We start from the raw sequence: 11,045 nt of genomic DNA on the forward strand, positions 1-11,045 counted from the left end.
TCCTGGTTCTGTTACTAAACATCCAAGAATCTAGGATAGCTCACTTAACTTCTCTAGACCTCAATTTCTTCATTCTACAAATAAAGGAATTCGATTTGATGGCCTCCATGAGCACTCTAGATTTTCATTAATAAATAATATACAGTGATGTGATGAGCCCTTCTTTATCTCCAGCAATCTGATCAATCTCCAGCCAGGCCCAGCAACTTCCACAGATGGATACAGAATGACAGACCCTACCAGTAAATATGATCATTTGACAAAGAAAATTGACTTAAAGGAAAGCATAAAATTTGTTACGGGTCTTTGTGGGAATTAGCTCAAACTTAAAAAAAAGGAAAGGGAATAACCATTTATAGAATACCTATTGGGTTCTCAGAACTCATTTTATAACTATTATATCATATATTCCTCACAATAACTTTGTGAGGCAGGTACTCTGATTCTCATTTTAAAGTTAGGGAAAGTAAGAGAGGCATAGGATAAGTGATTTGCCCAGGTTCACAAAGCTAGTAAGTATCTGAGGTGGTATTTGAACTCAGGTCTTCCTGATTTCAGACTCAGCACTATATCCACCACACCATCAGCTGCCTCTGAATCATATAAAAATCATATAAAATCAAATCATATAAAACCTCAATTCACACAAATCAAAAAGTAGACAGGAATCTTCAAACTACTTTGAGTCGAGATCATATCAGATTTAAAGGAAATGTCTATCCTTTAAAAATTGTTCTGACCATCAATTAGATCCACCAGTGAAGACTCATCAGTTATTTATTGATTCACCTGCCATAATGAATGAACATGTGAAGGTCCTATATATTTCATGACTTTTCTGTTGCCTCAGTTATTGACAATAAAATACCCTTTGAGTGGAAAAGTTGTCACTGGCATTGTTCAAGGCAGGGCCAGGCAATGAGGAGGTGGCAGGTGAGGCAGAGTTGTACCTAATCTCTGGTGAGATTCAGCTCTCCCTTACTGCATGCCACTGGTTACAGAGATTTGTTTCTTTAAGATGCAACATAGACTGAATCTGGACTTATCTTCCTGTTTTCATCATACTTCCTCCTCTTAGACTTTAACCATTTACTTTTAACTCCTGAGTAATATGTGCAGACATGTATGATGCCACAGATCACCAATCCACCGTCATTCTCAAAGTCAGAGTAATTCACCAAGAATTCAAATATTTATAAAAACCATGTGGGGCAGCTAGGTAATTGCTTAGCTGTGTGACCTTGGGCAAGTCACTTAACCCCATTGCCTTGCAAAAACTAAAAAGAAAAAAAGTCCAGAAATCTCTTCCCCTGCTCCTATGCTGCCCATCCATGACTTCTAAATGTACCCATCTCCTTTCTCATTCTATTCTTCCACACAGTATCTCAGCAAATATTCTGTGTTAGCCAAAAAACATTAGCAAATTTAACTGTCTGTTCTCTTTATAAATCCTTGTCACAATAGCCCTGAGCAAAAGTTCTGATGATATCTATGAGATTTGAAAAGTCATTCTTAGGAACTCCAAAGGAGGAAGGCTTTCGGAGCAGTTTGAGTCCTAAAGAACATGAGCAAATGCAATTTTGCCTCAAGAAACTGCAATGGCAAATGTCCTGCTGACCAGGGCACAAACATTGGATTTGGTGGAGAAGCTCATACTTCCTCCCCTTCATACACACGCTTGCTGAAACAGGGTTAGAGTAGAAATTAGAGGTATTGAGAACTAAAAAAAAGATGGTAAACCTCTAGTGCTCCATGTTCTTGCTTGGGACCTAAATTCCCAAATTGCCATGCTGCCACAATTGCTTCTGAACAGAATAGATTGTATGCATACCTTTTAGCCCTGGCAACTGTGATATGTGGGACACCTAGCATGAGGAGTCTAGCCTTGAAATATCCTTTTCTTTCTGACTCCCCAATCAAATTATGTCCAGGTGCTATAATTCTTAGGAACTGAGCAGTAGACAACCCACACAGTCATCATTCAGGCTTGTCAGAGTTCCTCCCCTCCCCACTCCAACCTCTCTACCTCAAAACCAAGATGCTGACAGAGTTGCTGGCATCTACGGTTTGCTAGCAGGCCTCTTTTGTCTGCCCACATAGGCCTGCTTCTCCCCTAGTCCTGATATCTTCTCTGTATCTCTAGATTTGGACTAGACCACAGTGTAATTTCCTTTGCCTATGAGGGGCTTGTCTATACTGCCTCCCAATTTGCAGGAGCTTCTACCTTGAAATAACTTCCATAAAACTCTCTGAGTACTGTGGTAGACAGAATAAAACAAAAGGATCTTAAAGATAAATCTATTTAGAAGCGCTTTTTAAGAACAAATCTACCAAGAAACAATCACCAAGTACTACTCATTAAGCAGCCAAGAAAGGCTTATTATGAATCACTAGGGATTTGGGGAATTTAAATGAAATGATTCTGAAAAAGAAGACTTTTTAATATATCATTTGTATAGTACAATGGATAGGGGTACACACACACACACACACACACACACACACACACACGTACACATACACACACACACACAAAGAAAAACACAGAGAGAGAGAGAGAGAGAGAGAACATAATTACAAATATCTAACCTTCAAAGGAACAGAAAAGTGGCCATGTCATTCAATGGATTATCTCTCTTTACAGTGAAACATCTCCCAGACTTCATCCTCTTCTCTGAGCTATTCAGTTGGAAATCAAGGACCTTAGAATTGGCCAAATGGAGAGTATTCTGGCTTCTGAATTCTCCAGAACTTAAAATTGTAAAGCAGTTTGTTGATGGATTTATCCATCCTCAGAGCTTAATCAGCTCCAGGTCACTGATGAAATGGAAGCAAGCCAAACTGAAATTGCAAGCCAAGGGACAATGAGGATCAGTTCCTGCCTCTGGTTATAGATGATGTTTACAAAATGAAATGGTGAGCTACACCTCAGAAATGTGAACCCATTCAAAGGGAGGTTATTTATTAAAGTTTAGCCATCTCATTTCAGAATTCATTCCATGAGTATCCAGAAGCACACTGAGAAAAATTTCATTAAAGATCCTGGAAAAAGTCATAAACATCAATATGTTATAGACCTACATCAGATTTACTGCATATATGAACTATACTTTCAAATCAACATGCACTTATTAAGCACCTACAATATGCTAGGTATTAGGAATACAAAGACCAAAAGGAAATAATTCTTGTTCTTATGGGACTTATATTCCACTGATATAAATAAATACAAAGTTAATAAAAAATGAGAGACAATGAGAGCTGGGCTCAGTCAGGAAAAACTAGTTTCAAGTTCTATTAGGTTCCTTTTATAATTTACTTAATTTAAAAACATCTGATAGAGGCAAATTGGGGAAAAGTGGCAAATCTTCATTTGTAGAAAGAATTTCCTTACTGTAATTTTTTCCCTTGTATGCTGAAATAATAGGTCTAGACCAAAAAAATATACATGAATAAAAAGAGTCATTGTTCAGGAGAGCACTGGCAATTGAAGGAATCAGGAAATAGTCTATAATGAAAAGAAGAATAAGCTCAACCTGGAAGGGAGCTAGGGATTTCTTGTGGAGGTAAGAAAGTAGAGCATTGCCAGGATTAGGAAGAAACTGTGTCAAAGCTTGGAATGCTGTATACAGGGAAGTTGTCCATTTTGACTAGAATGTGGAGTAGTTAATAAGTAGTATTGAGAAATTAATCTAGAAAACAAATTTCATTGAGATTGTGAAGGACTTTAAGTAAGAAAAATTTTATCATTTTATGATTGTTATTTTTTTGATACAAGAATCCATTGCTACTTCACAAGCAGGGGAGTAATGTGGTCAGATCTGTGTTTTAGAAATATCAGTTTAGCAGGAAGATAAAAAAGTCAAAGGGGAAGGAAAACCAGGGCCAAAGAAAGCTGGGGGGGGGGGGGTATTTTGTAATTTTCACCTTTGAGGAAAGTTTTTCTGTGCATTTTTTTATTTTTTCAATGAAAGATTTTATTTATTTTGAGTTTTACAAATTTACCCCTATTCTTGCTTCCTTCCCCCCACCCCCACTGAAGGCAGTCTATCAGTCTTCACATTGTTTCCATGGTATACATTGATCTAAGTTGAATGTGCTAAGAGAGAAAGCATATCCTTAAGAAAGAAAAGTAAAGTATAAGGGATAGCAAAATTACATAATAAGATAACTTTTTCCCCCTAAATTAAAATTAATAATCTTTGGTCTTTGCTCAAACTCCACAATTCTTTCTTTGGATACAGATGGTATTCTCCATCTCAGATTCCCAAGATTGTCCCTAATTGTTGCACTGATGGAATGAGCAAGTCCATCAACGTTGGTCATCGCCCCCATGTTGCTGTTAGGGTGAACATGTTTTTCTGCTTCTGCTCATCTCGCTCAGCATCAGTTCATGCAAATCCTTCCATGCTTCCCTGAATACCCATCCCTCCTGGTTTCTTTGTTTTGGGGGGTTAATATGATTTTATTTATACATTACTAAAATATTCTTGTTTAAGAGTAAACATAGACAGCAGCGGGGAGTCTCCTGAGCTACAACCCGGGGAGCACCTGGCACAAAGTGGGGGAACAGTGATGGACCTCTGCCTGAACGAGAACATGTAGCCTAGCCCCCAGGGCACACAGCAAGCAGTATGGTCTTTCTGCAGCCCAGATCCAGGAACAGAAGCAGGCAGAGCCAGTAAGCAGGAGCCTCCAGGGCATGAGCCCATTGAGTGGAGGGAGGGGAGTGAAGAGAGACTGCAAAGCTCTGTCCTCTGCCCCTGGAACAGGACTCGAGGTCTCTGACCACATTCAGATCCTGATCGCAGTCCAGGCCCCCACACAGAACAGCAGGGGCCCCGTCCACCTCAGGCCCATGGCAGACCGGGGTGCATATGGTTATTCACAGACCAGGAGGGAGGACAGAGCCTCACACGCTGAGACCTTTGTGGGAGTGCCCCAAAAGCTCAGGAAGCACCCCAAAAGCAGGCTTAGGGTGGGAAAATGAGCAAGCAGAGAAAAAAGAGGAACACCATTGAGAAATATGTTATCTATGATCCCAAGAAGGATGAATATACTCAGTCTGAAGATGAGGAAACACAAGCTCCTGCATCTAAAGACTCCCAGAAAAACAGAAACTGGGATCAGGCTATGACAGAGCTCAAAAAAGACTTTGAAAATAAAATGAGGGAGTTAGAAGAAAAACTGGGAAAAGAAATGAGAGAGATGCAGGAAAAACATGAAAATGAAGTCAGCAGCTTAGTCAAGGAAATCCAAAAAAATGCTGAAGAAAATAGCATGCTAAAAACCAGCTTAGGTCAAATGGATAAAACAGTTCAAAAAGTTATGGAGGAGAAGAATGCTTTAAAAAGCAAAATTGGCTCTGTCTCCTCTGCTCTGCTGGCAGCTCTTTGGCTTTGCCCCTCACCCCTGAGAATGTACACCTGTGCCAAATTCGTCTCTACCCCTGCTCTTGTGAGGAGCAGCTCTCAGCTGCTAAGTAGACTGTTGTCTACAGTGGTGTTAAGGCAACCAGATGTTCGGACAGATAAGAACCTCAACAGTTTGGCAGGATTGGGTCCCTTGACCTCACTTGTCCCCAGATGTGGATTCCAAACTAGCGCCATCTCATTGACACAGCAGCCAAGTTCATCGGGGCTGGAGCTGCCACTGTGGGGGTGGCCAGTTCTGGAGCTGGGATTGGGACTGTGTTTGGAAGCCTCATTATTGGTTATGCCAGGAAGCCCTCCCTGAAGCAGCAGCTCTTCTCCTACACCATCCTGGGCTTTGCCCATTCCGAGGCCATGGGGCTCTTTTGCCTGATAGTGGCCTTCCTCATCCTCTTCGCCATGTGATAGAGCCATTTCTAACCTCAATATTTCTGAACATTCCTCCTCGTCCTCCAGGTCCTTTCATGACTCTTCCAGCCCATGTGTACTTCCCCCTCCATCTTACCAGGCAGCCCTGGGGAAAGCCATGGACTCAGGGTTTGACAGAGGGAAGACAAATAAATACAGTGTTATTAAGCTGTTAAAAAAAAAAAAGCAAAATTGGCCAGATGGAAAAAGAGATAAGAAAACTCTCTGAGGAGAACAAATACTTCAGACAAAGAATAGAATTCAGGGAGATTGATGAATTTACCAGAAATCAGGAATCAATACTTCAAAACCAAAAAAAAAATGAAAAATTAGAAGAAAATGTGAAATATCTCATTGAAAAAAACTGATATGGAAAACAGACTTAGGAAAGATAATTTAAAAATTATTGGAATACCTGAAAGTCATGATCAGGGAAAGAGCCTTGACATCACTTTCAAAGAATTACTACAGGAAAATTGTCCTGATATTCTAGAAGCAGAGGGCAAAATAGAAATGGAGAGAATCTACTGATCCACCCGAGAAAGAGATCCCAAAAAACCAACCCCTAGGAATATTATAGCCAAGTTCCAGAACTCCCAAGTCAAGGAGAAAATATTACAAGCAGCCAGAAAGACGCAGTTCAAATATTGTGGAGCTGCAGTCAGGATCACACAGGACTTAGCAGCAACTACATTGGAAGCTTGTAGGGCTATCATCCCCTGCCTTGTTCCCCTTCTCCTTTTTTTTACTCTAAATGTCTATACCCTATTGAGTGTGCATGCTGTTTCCTCTCTTTGCCATTTCTGATGAGAGTGAAGGTTCTCTTATTCCCCTCAACTTCCCCCCTTCCCTATCATTGCAAAAGCTCATTGCAAAAATAAATATTTTATATGAAATATCTTAGCCTATTCCACCTCCCCTTTCTCTTATTCCCAGTATATTCTCCTTTTAGCGATTGACTCCATTTTTACAGTATATTGTATCTTTTAATTCAGTTCCTTCCTGTGCTTCATCTCTAAAATCTCCTACTAACTGCTCTATTAAATGAGAAGGTTCATATGAGTATTATCAGTATCATTAATCTATACAGGAATATATGCAGTTCATCATTATTAAGTGCCTCATAATTTATCCTTCTCCTCCACTTTCTATGCTCCACCTGAGTCCTGTATTTGAAGGTCACACATTCTGTTCAGCTCTAGTCATTTCAAAAGGAACATTTGAAATTCCCCTGTTTCATTAAGAGTTCATCTTTTTCTTAGGAAGAAGATGTTCAGTTTTGTTGGGTAGTTGATTCTCAGTTGCATTCCGAGCTCTTTTGCCATCTGGAATATTATATTCCAAGCCCTATAAGCCCTTACTGTACTTGCTGCTAAATCCTGTGTGATCCTGACTTCAGCTCCACAATATTTAAATTGCATCCTTCTGGCTGCTTATAATATTTGTTCTTGACTTGGGAGTTCTGGAACTTGGCTATAATATTCCTGGGGGTTGGGTTTTTTGAGATCTCTTTCCAGGGGAGATTGGTAAATTCTCTCAATTTCTATTTTGCCCTCTGCTTCTACGATATCAGGGCAATTTTCCTGTAGGAATTCCTTAAAAATGAGGTCAAGGCTCTTTTCCTTATCATGACTTTCAGGTATCCCAATAATTTTTAAATTATCTTTCCTGAATATGTTTTCCAAGTCAGTTATTTTTTTCAATGAAATTTTTTACATTTTCTTCTAATTTTTCATTCTTTTGGTGTTGAAGTATTATGTCTTCACTTCTCATCAAGTCATCAACTTCCTTTAGCGACTTCTACATTTGAAGGATATGTTTTCCTCAGATAGCTTTCTTATTTCCTTTTACATCTAGCCAATTCTGCTTTTTAAAGCATTCTTCTCCTCAATAACATTTTGAACTGCTTTATCCATTTGACCTAAGCCAGTTTTTAACACATTATTTTCTTCAGCATTTTTCTATATCTCCTTAACTAAGCTGCTGATTTCATTTTCATGTTTTTTTCCTGCACCTCTGTGGTTTCTTTTCCCATTTTTTTTCTATCTTCCTCACTGGATTTTCAAAATCTTTTTTGAGCTCTGTCATAGCCTGAGCCCAACTTCTATTTTTCTTGGAGTTTTCAGATGCAGAAGTTTGTGCTTCCTCATCTTCAGATTGAGTATTTTGTTCCTCCTTAGGCTCATAGACAAAGTATTTGTCAAGTTCACGTTCCTTTTTTTCTGTTTACTCATTTCCCCAGCCTGTGCCTGGTTTTGGGGTGCTTTCTGAGCTTTTGATTTTTATAGCGACACCCTGACAAGGACCTCAGTGTGTGAGGCTCTGACTGCTCTCCTGGTCTGTGAATGACCACAAGTGCAGCCCTTTGCCATGGGTTTGGGGGGGTGTCCCTGTTCTATGGGGGGGGGCCTGGACTGTGATCAGGATCTGAATGTGGTCAGAGCCCCAGAGTCCTGTTCAGAGACAGAGGACAAACTCAGAAGTCTCCCTCCACTCCCTTACCTTCAATGGTTTGAGCACTCAGGACACAGTTACCAGGAGGCTCCTGCTTGCCAGCTCCATGGACCTGCTTCCATCTCCTGAATCTTGGCTGCTGGCCTTGGAGTGTGGATGAGTGCTGTGACCCTGATTAGGGCCTGGACTTCATGCTCATTCTGGCAGAGGTCTCCCTGCTCTTCTACCAAGTTGTGCTTGGTTCTCCCTGGGGTGCATGTCAGGAAACTGCTTCTGCTGCCAGGAGCCATGACTCCTAGGCACCCTGGGGCTGTTCTGAGGAGGCTGATGTTTCTTCACTCTAACCCCATGGAACAGAGTTTTTCCACAATTTTCCAGGTTACCTTGGGCTGGAGAATAGCCTCACTGAATCTTTCTGTGGGTTCTGTCTCTAAAAAATTTAGAGTCATAATTTTAAGATTTTTGAAATATTTTGGAAAGAGCACCCAGGAGAGGCACTTCTGGAAGGTAAAAGGGAATTTTTTCCTGAAGTCCAGAATTTCCCACCACCCATTTAATTTAAAATTCTTCTGTTTATAGATGTCATAATTGGGTTTTGTTAAGACCATCGTATCAGCTAGATGATGCCATGACATACATGTGAATTGGATCTGAGTGAGGGGGGTACTGTACTAAGTCACTAGACTCACTTTCTCCTCCAGAGTCATCTGGGTCCAGTGACCAGATAAGAAAATAATCCCGGATGCAAGTCAGGGTGATGTGACTTGCCAAATATCACACAGTTAGTTTGTATCAAGTGTTTGAGATTAGATTTGAACTCAGATCCTCCTGACTCCAGGGCTGGTTTTCTATCCACCTAGTTAGTTGCCCAGTTGCAATGGGGTATAGAGAGGTCAAATATAGATATAGAACAGCTGTAAAGCAATAGAGTTCCCTGAACAACTAAAAAGAAGAAACTAGAAGAATAACAGCAAATATTAATAGTATCCAAACTGCATTGAAAAAGTCCAACATTTAAATCATACAAAGTTCAGTTTTAAGCTTTGGTAGCTTAAATCTTCTAGCAGTTTTAAAGTTGTAGCTTACTGTCCAAACTGAAAACTACACTAAGACTTTTGGGATTCCACTTTCCATATATTTATGACCCGGACTTGTAATTCCGGAAAAATTTGAGATATGATTTATGAGCATATAGAATAAGAAATAATTAGATTAATAAGAGTCAGTATGGGTAAAAATGATATAATTAAATTTAAAACTGAATGGGACCTTAGAGGGCTCACCTGATCTAATTTCTTTATTGTGCGTATAAAGAAACTGAAGTCCTAAGAGGTTAATGGACTAAAGCCAAGCAGTAAATATGTAAATAACTGATGGTTCATCAATAATAGTTCATACCAAACTAAACTTACCTCTTAGAAGCAGTGGACAGATCATTGGTATTAGACACAGGAATAACAGAGTTCAAATCCAGACTCAGATTCTTTCTAGCCATGCGACTCCACTCAAGTCACCTAACTACATTTGCCTCAGTTTTCTTAATTTTAAAATGGGGATGACAACAGCACCAGATTCTCAGCATGGTTATAAGGATCAAATGAGTTAGCACAGTGTAGGGCTCATAATAAATGCTAAATAAATGCTTGTTTCTTCCCTCCCTCTTTCAACAGGGTCATTAAAATAGCAGATCAAAAAGATGTTGCAGATATTGTGCAAAGGTAATTTGTCCTTCTTGCATGATAACATTGTGAACAAGATAGAGATAACAGAACTATATCATAGTTTAAGGAAGCATTAATGAATCACTGTTGGTATGGAGCATGAATTCTAAATGAAGGTGCCAGAGAATTACCCTTAGTTCTTAGTTGTTCTGTATTTCTATCAAGGACTTTGGCAAAGTCATTCTTCTTAGCAAATTTGCAGATAACAAAGGTATAGAAGGTTGTTACATGTAGAATATATTATATGACAGAATCAGAGTCCAAAAATAAGCCTTTATTAGGGATCCACAAACATTAGGTCAAAGAAATGAATGATCCAGATCCAATGAGATAAAACTTAATATGGATAAATGAAAAATCTCACATTCAAGATCAAAATAACCAAATGCAGAAATACAAAATGAGGAAGATAGAATCATGGAAGATAATGTGGAAATGCATAGGATTTAACTGTATTTTAAGATAAATCAATATATATTGCATGGTGAACTTAAACAAAATGAAGCCAATGGGATTTTAGATTTAGTGTACGGAAATACTATATACCCAACTGGGCAAATAATTATCATGCCCTACTCTTTCCTGATCAACCACTCCTGGAATATTATACTTTGAACTATGTTTTTAACAATATAATAAGTGACCTAGACCATTTTCTAGGCTAAAAACTATGCTATATGATGATTTCCAGAAGGAATAAGGGATGCTTAACCTAAAAGGGGAAGATGTTAGAAAATCATGATTATTCTTTTCAAGGATTTGAAGGGATGTCATTTGAAAGGGGTATTTGCCTTGTCTTGGTCCCTCCAGAATGTAGAATTAGGAATGATGGTTGGAGGTTGCAGAGAAACTAATTTCAGTTTGTCACAAAGGAGGAAAAAATCTTCATTCAATCCCAAAAATGCCTAAGAGGTAGTGAGTTCACCATCATTAGAGGTAAATGCTAAGTAAAAGTTAAATGACCTCAGATACTGTGAAGGAAGTGCTGATGAGGAAAAACAAAATAAGTCAGCCTCAGAAGGCTTTCCCA

General features: G+C 39.2%; 1 pseudogene; it reads left to right on the forward strand.

The window, feature by feature from the left end:
• Positions 1-5,418: 5,418 nt before the first annotated feature.
• Positions 5,419-5,837, forward strand: LOC141514619 (ATP synthase F(0) complex subunit C2, mitochondrial pseudogene; annotated as a pseudogene).
• The last annotated feature ends 5,208 nt before the right edge of the window (positions 5,838-11,045 follow it).

The sequence above is a fragment of the Macrotis lagotis genome, chromosome 1, assembly GCF_037893015.1.
Source record: "Macrotis lagotis isolate mMagLag1 chromosome 1, bilby.v1.9.chrom.fasta, whole genome shotgun sequence".
NCBI lineage: Eukaryota > Metazoa > Chordata > Mammalia > Peramelemorphia > Peramelidae > Macrotis > Macrotis lagotis.